The sequence below is a fragment of the Oncorhynchus kisutch genome, linkage group LG9, assembly GCF_002021735.2.
Source record: "Oncorhynchus kisutch isolate 150728-3 linkage group LG9, Okis_V2, whole genome shotgun sequence".
Taxonomy (NCBI): Eukaryota; Metazoa; Chordata; class Actinopteri; order Salmoniformes; family Salmonidae; genus Oncorhynchus; species Oncorhynchus kisutch.
Window position 1 is genome coordinate 34,869,732 of NC_034182.2, and position 11,703 is coordinate 34,881,434.

An 11,703-nucleotide genomic window follows, 5' to 3' on the forward strand; every position below is an offset into this window, starting at 1 on the left:
AGAGAGAGAGGGGAGAGAGAGAGAGAGAGAGAGAGAGAGAGAGAGAGAGAGAGAGAGAGAGACAGAGACAGAGACAGAGACAGAGACAGAGACAGAGACAGAGACAGAGACAGAGACAGAGAGACAGAGACAGAGACAGAGACAGAGACAGAGACAGAGACAGAGAGAGAGAGAGAGAGAGAGTGTGCAATCTTGAGTGCATGTTATACTGCTATAATAAGCCAAAATAAAGATGAGCAAAAGCACTGTAAAAAATAATGAATACAAATACTGAGCTATATTTTATGCAAAACATTTTGGGGGAAATTATTGTATATTTTTTCCAATACAATTGCTCAGAGAAAGACATTTTGTTGAACAAATAATACTTCTTTCTCAAAAAGATAGGGGTCAAAATTATTGGCACCCCTGTTTTCAATACTCTGGCACCCTCCCCTTGCGAGGATGGCACTGAGCCTTTTTTTTGATGAGATTGGATAACACATTGGGAGGGATCTTAGATCATTCCTCCATACCGCATCTTTCCAAATCCTTCATATCCTTCATCTGGGTTTATGGACTGCCCTCTTTAATTCAAACCAAGGGTTTTCAACGGGTTTCAAGTCTGGAGACTGACATGGCCATTCCACAGTGTTGATGTAATGGTCAATGAACCATTTCTTTGTAGATTGTTATGTGTGCTTGTCTTGCTGGAACATCCACTTGCAGCCAAGTTTCAGCCAAACACAGACATGTTCACTTCTACTGAATGACAAATCAGTCAAGACTAACAGTCAAGACTAACATATTGTTACAACTTCCTCCCATATGTCATCGAACATTTCACTTCGACCACCACACACACACGTACAAGCACACGAATGACAAACCAGTGGCAATACGTGACGCAATATGTGTCAATGCACGCGTGCGTTTGAATTTGCAAATGAGACAGGGGAGGGGTGAGGGAGAGAGAGAGATATGGAGGGAGGGGAGGGAGAGGGAGAGAGAGAGAGAGAGAGAGAAAGAGAGAGACGGAGGAGGGAGGGAGGGAGGGAGGGAGAGAGAGAGAGAGAGAGAGAGAGAGAGAGAGAGAGAGAGAGAGAGAGAGAGAGAGAGAGAGAGAGATAGAGATGGATAGAGAGAGAGAGAGAGAGAGAGAGAGAGAGAGAGAGACAGGGATAGAGAGAGAGAGAGAGAGACAGGGATAGAGAGAGAGAGAGAGAGAGAGAGAGAGAGAGAGAGAGAGAGAGGAGAGTGCTAATGGGTTGTTGATTGCCTCGCCATAACCGCTGTAACCAGGCATCAGCGGGTAATTGCCGCTCCATGGTGTCTGAAATGGAGCTACATTCCGCATTCGATCTCGGAATGGCACCCCGACAGTAGACCACGTGAAGAGGCTGGTTGGTTTTTGGCAGACGCCTTAGCCAAACAATTGGCAGAGTCAGCAACAAAAACAACAACAATGAAGGTCTTATCAACCTTTTTTTGTTTCGCTGTCCCACGTTTTACATGCAAAGGTTTCTAGCCAATTCGTTTTTTTGCAATATACAGTAAGTCTAGAATAAGTGAATAGGGTTGTAAATAGGTTGAAGGGAAGGAGATGAACAGAACGTAGAAGACACCGTGGAAGAGTCCTCTCTTCTTATTCTACTCTTCTTATTCCTCTCTCCTTGTTGATGTCTCCTCTTTGAACCATGTGTTGCCATGCGACAGGGTTGCCTGGGAGTAGGGCATTAATGAACAGTCACAGTGTAATAGGAGACCTGCCAAGACACCACAATACACACACACAGACACACTGTACACGGATAAACTATACACAAATACAGATACACTATACACAGATACACTATACACCGATACACTGTACACAGATACAGATAACCTATATACAGATACTCTATACACAGATACACTATACACAGATACACTATACACCGATACACTGTACACAGATACAGATAACCTATATACAGATACACTATACACAGATACACTATACACAGATACACTATATACAGATACACTATACACAGATACACTATACACAGATACACTATAATGTACACAGATAAAGAATACACCGATACACTATACACAGATACACTATAATGTACACAGATAAACTATACACAGATACACTATATACAGATACACTATGAACAGATACACTATATACAGATACACTATATACAGATACACTATATACAGATACACTATGAACAGATACACTATATACAGATACACTATATACAGATACACTATATACAGATACACTATATACAGATACACTATATACAGATACACTATGAACAGATACACTATATACAGATACACTATATACAGATACACTATATACAGATACACTATATACAGATACACTATATACAGATACACTATGAACAGATACACTATAATGTACACATATAAAGAATACACCGATACACTATATACAGATACAGATACACTATACACAGATACACTATATACAGATACACTATATACAGATACACTATATACAGATACACTATATACAGATACACTATACACAGATACACTATATACAGATACACTATATACAGATACACTATATACAGATACACTATATACAGATACACTATACACAGATACACTATATACAGATACACTATATACAGATACACTATATACAGATACAGATACACTATATACAGATACACTATACACAGATACACTATATACAGATACACTATATACAGATACACTATATACAGATACAGATACACTATACACAGATACACTATATACAGATACACTATATACAGATACACTATATACAGATACACTATATACAGATACACTATATACAGATACACTATATACAGATACACTATATACAGATACACTATATACAGATACACTATACACAGATACACTATATACAGATACACTATACACAGATACACTATATGCATACACAATATACTCAGATACACCATATACAGATACAATATACACAGATACACTATATACAGATACACTATATACAGATACACTATACACAGTATCAATATACACAGATAGACTATATACAGATACAATATACAGAGATATAATATACACAGATACACTATGAACAGATACAGATACACTATACACAGATACACTATATACAGATACAGATACACAGATACACTATACACAGATACACTATATACAGATACACTATATACAGACACACTATATACAGATACAGATACACAGATACACTATATACAGATACAGATTAACTATATACAGATACACTATATACAGATACACTATACACAGACACACTATATACAGATACAGATACACTATATATAGATACACTATAAACAGATACACTATGAACAGATACACTATATACAGATACACTATACACAGATACAGATACACTATATACAGATACAGATACACTATATATAGATACACTATAAACAGATACAGATACACTATATACAGATACACTATGAACAGATACAGATACACTATACAAAGATACACTATACACAGATACACTATATACAGATACACTATATACAGATACAGATACACTATATATAGATACACTATATACAGATACACTATACACAGATACACTATATACAGATACACTATATACAGATACAGATACACTATATACAGATACACTATATACAGATACAGATACACTATATACAGATACACTATATACAGATACAGATACACTATATACAGATACACTATATACAGATACAGATACTCTATATACAGATACAGATACACTATATACAGATACACTATATACAGATACTCTATATACAGATACAGATACACTATACACAGATACACTATATACAGATACACTATATACAGATACACTATATACAGATACACTATATACAGATACACTATATACAGATACACTATATACAGATACAGATACACTATATACAGATACACTATACACAGATACACTATATACAGATACACTATATACAGATACACTATATACAGATACACTATATACAGATACACTATACACAGATACACTATATACAGATACACTATATACAGATACACTATATACAGACACACTATACACAGATACACTCTACACAGATATACTAAACAGAGATACACTATACACTGATACGCTATACACAGATACACTATACACAAATACACCTTACGCAGAACACTAAACACACACACACACACACAGTTATACTACACACAGAACACCGCACACACACACACATACACACACACACACACACACACACACACACACACAGGTACACTATATTTACAAAAGTATGTGGACACACCTTCAAGTTAGTGGATTCGGCTATTTCAGCCACACCCATTTTGTGAAGTGGAGATGTCTAGGAGCCGCGAAGTTGTAGGCCACACAAGCTTACAGAACAGGATAGCCGAGTGCTGAAGCGTGTAGCATGTAAAAATCGTCTGTCCTCAGTTGCAACAATCAATAACAAGTTCCAAACGTCAACTGTTCGTCGGAAGCTTCATGAAATGGGTTTCCATGGCCGAGCAGCAGCATATATACCTAAGATCACCATGCGCAATGACAAGCGTAAGCTGGAGTGGTGTAAAGCTCGCCTACCATTGGATTGGCGGATGACAGGAGAACACTACCCGCCCGAATGCATAGTGCGAACTGTAAAGTTTGATGGAGGAATAATAATGATCTGGGGCTGTTTTTCATGCTTCCAACTGTGTGACAACAGTTTGGGGAAGGCATTTTCCTGTTTCAGCATTATAATACCCCTGTGCACAAAGTGAGGTCCATACAGAAATTATTTGTCGAGATCAGTGTGGAAGAACTTGACTGGCTTGCACAGAGCCCTGACCTCAACCCCATTGAACACCTTTGGCATGAATTGGAACGCCTCACTAATGCTCTTGTGGCTGAATTGAAGCAAGACCACGCAGCAATGTTTCAACATCAAGTGGAGAGCCTTCCCAGAAGAGTGGAAGCTGTTATAGCAGCAAAGGGGGACCAACTCCATATTAATGCCCATGATTTTGGAATGAGATGTTGACGAGCAGCTGTCCACATACTTTTGATAATGTAGTCTATACACACACACACCAACATTCTTTTTGGTAAGCAAATCCAATGTAGATTTGGTATTGTGTTTTAGGTTTTTGTCCTGCTGAAAGGTAAATTAATCTTCCAGTGTCTGGTGGAAAGCAGACTGAACCAGGTTTTCCTCTAGGACTTTGCCTGTGCTTAGCTTCATTCCGTTTCTTTTTAATCCTGAAAAACTCCCCAGTTCTTAACGATTACATAACCATAACATGATGCAGCCACCACTATGCTTGAAAATATGGAGTGGTACTCAGTAATGTGTTCTATTGGATAAGCCCCAAACACAACACTTTGTTTTCAGGACAAAAAGTGAATTGCTTTGCCACTTTTTTTACAGTACTACTTAAAGTGTCTTGTTGCAAACAGGATGCATGTTTTGGAATATTTTTATTCTGTACAGGCTTCCTTCTTTTCACCCTGTCATTTAGGTTAGTATTGTAGAGTAACTACAATGTTGTTGATCCATCCTCCGTTTTCTCCTATCACAACCATTAAACTCTGTAACTGTTTTAAAGTCACCATTGGCCTCACGGTGAAATCCCTGAGCGGTTTCCTTCCTCTCCGGCAACTGAGTTAAGAAGAACGCCTGCATCTTTGTAGTGACTGGGTGTATTAATACACCATCCAAAGTGTAATTAATAACTTCACCATGCTCAAAGGGATAAGCAATGTCTGCTTTTTTAAACATATTGTTATCTACCAATAGGTGCCCTTCTTTCCGAGACATTGGAAAACCTCCCTGGTCTTTGTGGTTGTGGTGACTTGTTCAGCAAATGTTGACTCCTGAACTTCTTTAGGCTTGCCATAACAAAGTGGTTGAATACTTATTGACTCAAAACATGTCAGCTTTTCATTTGAATGAATTTGTAAACATTTCAAAAAACATATTTCCACTTTGACATTATGGGGTGTTGTGTGAAGGCCAGTGACAACAAAATCTCAATGTAATCCATTTTAAATGCAGGATGTAGCACAACAACAAGTCAAGGGGTGTGAATACTTTCTGAAGACACTGTACTCTCTGTCTCTCACACTCACACACACATATCCCTTCAGCTCCCCAGCCTGGTATCGAAGAGCAGAATATACAGTATATACCGTGAGTCCAAGATGGCGTAGCAGTAAGTCGTCCTGTCATGTCGTGTCCCTGTATATATCGTTTCTTTTTCGTTTTTTACGTATTTTTCTCCGCATATCTCTTTAAAAACATTTTGCTAAACCTAAGCTTCCAAATACTCTCCTGCAACCCGCCTCACCCAATGTAGCTATTTTTCCTAAAGTATTTATATTTACTTCGGAACCCCTCAACTGAAGCTAGCCAGCTAACCACCAGCTATGCTAGCGGTCTTCAGCTAACCGGTCATCAGCTAACCTTTAGTTCGGAAAGCTCTCGCCAGTTCGAACAACGCGACTCTAACCAGAGCATAACGGACCTATTTATTTTTCATCCCCGGATTCATCCCTGGATTCCCACCGCAAACAGAACATTTTTCAGCTTGATTTTTCAGCTGGATCTTCACAACTAGCGATCTAGCTAAACCGCAACCCCGGATGATTACTCCTGGCTAGCGTTTCCACCCACTTAGCTTGAAGCTAGCCCGGCCTGCGCACCTGTGCTACCACCGTAGCATACTCCTGAGCTACAATACCCGGGCCCACGACCGGTCTATCGATGTCACCGCATGAAGAGGAATAAACAGACTCACCCCATCGCGACGTCCCCCAAAGGCTAACTCTCTAGCCCTCGCTATCTCCCTGCTTGCTAATTCGGCCTGCTAACTGCTAGCTTGTCCAGCTCCGGTCCGCTAACTGCTACCTTGTCTAGCCCGGGCCTACAAACTGTTAGCTTGTTAGCACAGGCCTGCTAACCGCCTGTATCGCCGCGTCCCAAACGCCCACTGGACCCATATTTACTTTCTATCTCTTTTGACTTTTAATTTGTTTATACCTTCCGGAAACCTGCCTCACCCAATGTGATACGGAATCGCTATTATTTTTTTTATTTTTAGAACACACTCAAGAACCTCCAGAAGCTAACCAGCTAACTAGCTACAAGCTATTTAGTCATTGTTAGTTTTTTTTTACCTGGATAACACTCGCCAGTCCAGCTTCCCTGCCCCATCCACCGCTGCCCCCTGGACACTGATCTCTTGGCTACATAGCTGATGCATGCTGGACTGTCCATTAATCACGGTACTCCATTCTGCTTGTTTGTTTTATCTGTTGGCCCCGTTGCCTAGTCTACGCCATTTTACCTGCTGTTGTTGTGGTAGCTGATTAGCTGTTGTCTCACCTACTGTTTTAGCAAGCTTTCCCAATTCAACACCTGTGATTACTGTATGCCTCGCTGTATGTCTCTCTCAAATGTCAATATGCCTTGTATACTGTTGTTCAGGTTAGTTATCATTGTTTTAGTTCACAATGGAACTCTTCATACCCCTGATAACTCCTTTGTCCCACCTCCCACACATGCGGTGACCTCACCCATTACTACCAGCATGTCCAGAGATACAACCTCTCTCATCATCACCCAGTGCCTGGGCTTACCTCCGCTGTACCCGCACCCCACCATACCCCTGTCTGCGCATTATGCCCTGAATATATTCTACCATGCCCAGAAACCTGCTCCTCTTATTCTCTGTCCCCAACGCTCTAGGCGACCAGTTTTGATAGCCTTTAGCCGCACCCTCATACTACTCCTTCTCTGTTCCGCGGGTGATGTGGAGGTAAACCCAGGCCCTGCATGTCCCCAGGCACCCTCATTTGTTGACTTCTGTGATCGAAAAAGCCTTGGTTTCATGCATGTCAACATCAGAAGCCTCCTCCCTAAGTTTGTTTTACTCACTGCTTTAGCACACTCTGCTAACCCTGATGTCCTTGCTGTGTCTGAATCCTGGCTCAGGAAGGCCACCAAAAATTCAGAGATTTCCATACCCAACTATAACATCTTCCGTCAAGATAGAACTGCCAAAGGGGGAGGAGTTGCAGTTTACTGCAGAGATAGCCTGCAAAGTAATGTCATACTTTCCAGGTCCATACCCAAACAGTTCGAACTACTAATTTTGAAAATTACTCTCTCCAGAAATAAGTCTCTCACGGTTGCCGCCTGCTACCGACCCCCCTCAGCTCCCAGCTGTGCCCTGGACACCATTTGTGAATTGATCGCCCCCCATCTAGCTTCAGAGTTTGTTCTGTTAGGTGACCTAAACTGGGATATGCTTAACACCCCGCCAGTCCTACAATCTAAGCTAGATGCCCTCAATCTCACACAAATCATCAAGGAACCCACCAGGTACAACCCTAACTCTGTAAACAAGGGCACCCTCATAGACGTCATCCTGACCAACTGGCCCTCCAAATACACCTCCGCTGTCTTCAACCAGGATCTCAGCGATCACTGCCTCATTGCCTGTATCCGCTACGGAGTCGCAGTCAAACGACCACCCCTCATCACTGTCAAACGCTCCCTAAAACACTTCTGTGAGCAGGCCTTTCTAATCGACCTGGCCCGGGTATCCTGGAAGGACATTGACCTCATCCCGTCAGTTGAGGATGCCTGGTCATTCTTTAAAAGTAACTTCCTCACCATTTTAGATAAGCATGCTCCTTTCAAAAAATGCAGAACTAAGAACAGATACAGCCCTTGGTTCACCCCAGACCTGACTGCCCTCGACCAGCACAAAAACATCCTGTGGCGGACTGCAATAGCATCGAATAGTCCCCGTGATATGCAACTGTTCAGGGAAGTCCGGAACCAATACACGCAGTCAGTCAGGAAAGTTAAGGCCAGGTTTTTCAAGCAGAAGTTTGCATCCTGTAGCTCCAACTCCAAAAAGTTCTGGGACACTGTGAAGTCCATGGAGAACAAGAGCACCTCCTCCCAGCTGCCCACTGCACTGAGGCTAGGTAACACGGTCACCACTGATAAATCCATGATTATCGAAAACTTCAATAAGCATTTCTCAACGGCTGGCTACTTCAACCTCGGCCAACAGCTCCGCCCCCCCCCCCGCAGCTCCTCGCCCAAGCCTCTCCAGGTTCTCCTTTACCCAAATCCAGATAGCAGATGTTCTGAAAGAGCTGCAAAACCTGGACCCGTACAAATCAGCTGGGCTTGACAATCTGGACCCTCTATTTCTGAAACTATCTGCCACCATTGTCGCAACCCCTATTACCAGCCTGTTCAACCTCTCTTTCATATCGTCTGAAATCCCCAAGGATTGGAAAGCTGCCGCAGTCATCCCCCTCTTCAAAGGGGGAGATACCCTGGACCCAAACTGTTACAGACCTATATCCATCCTGCCCTGCCTATCTAAGGTCTTCGAAAGCCAAGTCAACAAACAGGTCACTGACCATCTTGAATCCCACCGTACCTTCTCCGCTGTGCAATCTGGTTTCCGAGCCGGTCATGGGTGCACCTCAGCCACACTCAAGGTACTAAACGATATCATAACCGCCATCGATAAAAGACAGTACTGTGCAGCCGTCTTCATCGACCTTGCCAAGGCTTTCGACTCTGTCAATCACCATATTCTTATCGGCAGACTCAGTAGCCTCGGTTTTTCGGATGACTGCCTTGCCTGGTTCACCAATTACTTTGCAGACAGAGTTCAGTGTGTCAAATCGGAGGGCATGTTGTCCGGTCCTCTGGCAGTCTCTATGGGGGTGCCACAGGGTTCAATTCTCGGGCCGACTCTTTTCTCTGTGTATATCAATGATGTTGCTCTTGCTGCCGGCGATTCCCTGATCCACCTCTACGCAGACGACACCATTCTATATACTTTCGGCCCGTCATTGGACACTGTGCTATCTAACCTCCAAACAAGCTTCAATGCCATACAACACTCCTTCCGTGGCCTCCAACTGCTCTTAAACGCTAGTAAAACCAAATGCATGCTGTTCAACCGGTCGCTGCCTGCACCCGCATGCCCGACTAGCATCACCACCCTGGATGGTTCCGACCTAGAATATGTGGACGTCTATAAGTACCTAGGTGTCTGGCTAGACTGCAAACTCTCCTTCCAGACTCATATCAAACATCTCCAATCGAAAATCAAATCAAGAGTCGGCTTTCTATTCCGCAACAAAGCCTCCTTCACTCACGCCGCCAAGCTTACCCTAGTAAAACTGACTATCCTACCGATCCTCGACTTCGGCGATGTCATCTACAAAATGGCTTCCAACACTCTACTCAGCAAACTGGATGCAGTCTATCACAGTGCCATCCGTTTTGTCACTAAAGCACCTTATATCACCCACCACTGCGACTTGTATGCTCTAGTCGGCTGGCCCTCGCTACATATTCGTGACCAGACCCACTGGCTCCAGGTCATCTACAAGTCCATGCTAGGTAAAGCTCCGCCTTATCTCAGCTCACTGGTCACGATGGCAACACCCATCCGTAGCACGCGCTCCAGCAGGTGTATCTCACTGATCATCCCTAAAGCCAACACCTCATTTGGCCGCCTTTCGTTCCAGTACTCTGCTGCCTGTGACTGGAACGAATTGCAAAAATCGCTGAAGTTGGAGACTTTTATCTCCCTCACCAACTTCAAACATCAGCTATCTGAGCAGCTAACCGATCGCTGCAGCTGTACATAGTCTATTGGTAAATAGCCCACCCTTTTTCACCTACCTCATCCCCATACTGTTTTTATTTAAATACTTTTCTGCTCTTTTGCACACCAATATCTCTACCTGTACATGACCATCTGATCATTCATCACTCCAGTGTTAATCTGCAAAATTGTTATTATTTGCCTACCTCCTCATGCCTTTTGCACACATTGTATATAGACTCCCCCTTTGTTTTCTACTGTGTTATTGACTTGTTAATTGTTTACTCCATGTGTAACTCTTTGTTGTCTGCTCACACTGCTATGCTTTATCTTGGCCAGGTCGCAGTTGCAAATGAGAACTTGTTCTCAACTAGCCTACCTGGTTAAATAAAGGTGATAAAAAAATTAAATAAAAAAATTAAAAAGTAGCAGGACGGACAGCTTTGGGCCTACTGATCAATGGCTATGGCAGTATAGTGTGGAGGAGAGAGAGAAATAGTGAGTGTGTATGTGTGTGTGTGTGTGTGTGTGTGCGTGTGTGTGTGTGTGTGTGTGTGTGTGTGCGTGTGTGTGTGTGTGTGTGTGTGTGTGTGTGTGTGTGTGTGTGTGTGTGTGTGTGTGTGTGTGTGGTGTGTGTGTGTGTGTGTGTGTGTGTGTGTGTGTGTGTGTATCCTGCAAATGTAGGATCTTAATTTGAGTCAGTTTGCTACTGCAATAAAATGATCCTGCAGCAACGATTTTTTAAATTCTCCTGCAACAGGGGGATCCTACATCTTTATGTGTGTGTGTGTGTGTGTGTGTCTTTCTCTCTCTCTGTAAGACTACTTCTATTTCTGTCCAGTGTTTAATTAATCCTGTTGACGGTCTCTGCGTTTGGTGTTTCCCGACATCATCATTACAGCCTGGCATGTGCCTTGTGGTGTCCATTCTCTCCTTCTCCCTCTCCCCCTTGGGGGGACTGAGTGGTGCAGCGGTCTAAGGCACTGCATTGCGGTGCTAGAGACATCACTACAGACCGTGGTTCAATCCCGAGCTGTATCACAACCA